Here is a 3,146-nt window from a genome sequence, read left to right as displayed (position 1 = left end):
GATTTAAAAAACAAACATAAAATGGATAAATTCCTAGAAAACATAGGATGCCACACTGGTATGAGAATAAAAAAGGAATTTAAAATAGACTTACAAGGACCAAAGGAATTTAATTGGTAGTTAAAACTCCATTCCAAATTGCTCTAGGCTGGATGCTTTTAAAATAGATTCTATCAAACCATTAAAAACACAATTCCTATGTTATAGAAGTCGTTCCAGAAAATGCAAAAAGAAAGCATAATTCTCAGTTCATTTTCTAAAGCTAATCTACTCATTTCCCTCAAAGCCTCTGGCCTTTAAGCCTCAGTTTGGAAAGTTTCCCCACTCTCATGTTAGAGAGGAATTCATCTGTGTCTGGCCTAGTACTTGCAAGGTTTCATCTTATTTTTACATTTGTGTTTCTGATCCATTTGGAATTTATTCTGGTATATACTGTAAATAATGAATCAAATTTTCTCTTTCCCCATATGGCTACACAGAGTGGTGTGAGCCAGCTCACAAGAGCTGATTTTTTTAATTTTCAGGAATTTCATAAGCTGATTGCTAAACACAGCCATTAATACAAAATAAATTATACAAATGTACATGAAATAAATCATGTTAAAAGCAATGCTAATAAATATTCAAAACTCAATCGCTTTCTAATTATTTTAGAACATTTTACTATTATCAAGGTTCTTGGGGCAATTTTTGTCTGCTGGGTCTATATGGTGGTAAGACTATAAAATGGCATGCTGCTCTACATCTCTTGTCAAACTGGCATTAATCACCATATCAACACCATGAAATTGGCTAGGGTGGGAATACTCACATCATGAAACTTGGCTGTTCTAAAATCAGGGCTTAATTTATTGCTTTGTTGACTGTATACTTGGAGGTCACTATGGCCAGTAGGCCAAATTCAACCTCAAGTTTACTGAATCACAGCTATTTTTTTTTTTTTTGACATACTGTTTATGGATGCTTTTGTGCTATAATGGCCAAGGTGATTAGCTGCAATAGATACCATATAACCCCAAAAGCCTGAAGTATTTCCTATCTGACCCTTAGAGAAAGTTTGCTGACCTCTGGCCTAGAGATTTAAGAAAATAGAGAAAATATCAACAACGTAGATTCATCTTTAAAGTGCATCTTGTCTGTAGCTGTTACATTGTGAATAGCATGAAAAATTGAGAGATAATCTTCCAGTATTTGAAACCTATTATCCAATTCAACAAAGAAGTCACTCATGTCCTTGACAAATAAGTCAAGATTCAACACTGTCATTTCACTTTCAGCTTATTCATTAATGCGAGTGAAAATACATGCATACATTCAGATGAGAGCTACCTTTATCAATTACAACCATAAGTTTGTCATGGATAAGAATTTGGCAAAAATCAAAGAAAGCATTCTATGAGAATCAATTAATTATATGGCATTTACAATAGAGAATACTGTATATTTTATTACAATTAGTAAATTACTTACTAAATATTCTTTATATCAGTAAAATAGTATACACAGTGGTGGCTTAGTTGCTCAGTGATGTCCGACTCCTTACGACTCCTTATACTGTAGCCTACCAGACTCCTCTGTCCATGGGATTTCCACACTAGAACACTGGAGTGCGTTGCCAGTTCCTTCTCCAAGGGAACTTCCAGCCCCAGGATTGAACCTGAGTTTCCTGCTTGGCAGGTGGAATCTTTACCACTGAACCACTTGGGAAGCCCCAATAATACATATATATACAAATATAAGTGTATGCATATATATGTGTGTGTGTGTGTGTATACACATATATAGACACAGGTATATGTGTGTGTATTAAACATTTATTAGCAAAACACTGGCTATATAGCATCTCGTTTTTACTTATTAAAAAGTTTATATCTCTAGTTTAAAGTGAGCACAATGGAACCATTACTTGTGACTTCCATCCAGAACTATAAAGCAAGGAACAATGTTTTCATAGTTTGGTCAACTGAGTTCCATTGACAAACACTATGCTGAATTTTAAGTGTGTTAATGTTACTGTAAGTAAATCACAATCTTCTATTATTAAAAATACTTATTTTTAAAATGCATCTTTTCCTTCCTGATTTGAGATGCTCCCTTTACTGTATACTAAATTTCCATCTGCAGTTTCGTCTGTTTCTCATTACTCTTTGCCCCACTTATCTGTCTATTCATGTGTCAATACCAAACTATCTTAATTATAAAGGGTTTGTGAGTTGGTGTAATGTAACCACTAATCTTCCCATTCTCTCACACAACTGCTGTTGTGTTTAAGATGTCTTAACCATTCTTGCTTGTAGGTTCCTTCAGACAAGTTTTATAATCAACTTGTATTGCTCCAGAGGGGAAAAACTCGATGATACTATTACTAGGCATTTCATAAATTTATAAATTAAAATAGAGAAAACATTTTTTAATGATATTGATTTTATCCAAGAACAAGGCACATTTTTCCATTTATTGAAATCAACTTTTGTAACTTTCTGGTTTATTTTCCTCATGTAGGCTCTGGATACTTCTAATTAAGTTTTACTTTGGCACTTCTTTTTCTTAAATCATAAAAGAAAACTTCTCCACCATTACATTTTGTAATTGGTTTTGTTTCTATTATGAAGTTTATTGATTTTGAATATTAATTTTATAAGATGTTACATTACTAAATTATTTTACTTAAGGTCATTTCTTATTAATTCTTCTAGATTTTTCACATAAACAATCATGTTATCTGAAAATAGAGTTAAAATTTTTCATTTCCAACTATTACATCCCCCAATTATTTCCTCTTGTCTAATTAAAATAGGTAGGAGCCTCAAAACAATGTTGTATCAGTTCAGTTCGGTCGCTGAGTCGTGTCCGACTCTTTGCAACCCCATGAATCACAGCACGCCAGGCCTCCCTGTCCATCACCAACTCCCGGAGTTCACTCAGACTCACGTCCATCGAGTTGGTGATGCCATCCAGCCATCTCATCCTCTGTCATCCCCTTCTCCTCCTGCCCCCAATCCCTCCCAGCATCAGAGTCTTTTCCAATGAGTCAACTCTTCGCATGAGGTTGCCAAAGTACTGGAGTTTCAGCTTTAGCATCATTCCTTCCAAAGAAATCCCAGGGCTGATCTCCTTCAGAATGGACTGGTTGGATCTCCTTGCAG

Source organism: Bison bison, unplaced genomic scaffold (assembly GCF_000754665.1).
Source record: "Bison bison bison isolate TAMUID 2011002044 unplaced genomic scaffold, Bison_UMD1.0 scf7180017864235, whole genome shotgun sequence".
In the NCBI taxonomy this organism is placed as follows: Eukaryota; Metazoa; Chordata; class Mammalia; order Artiodactyla; family Bovidae; genus Bison; species Bison bison.
This window is presented reverse-complemented; position numbering follows the sequence as displayed.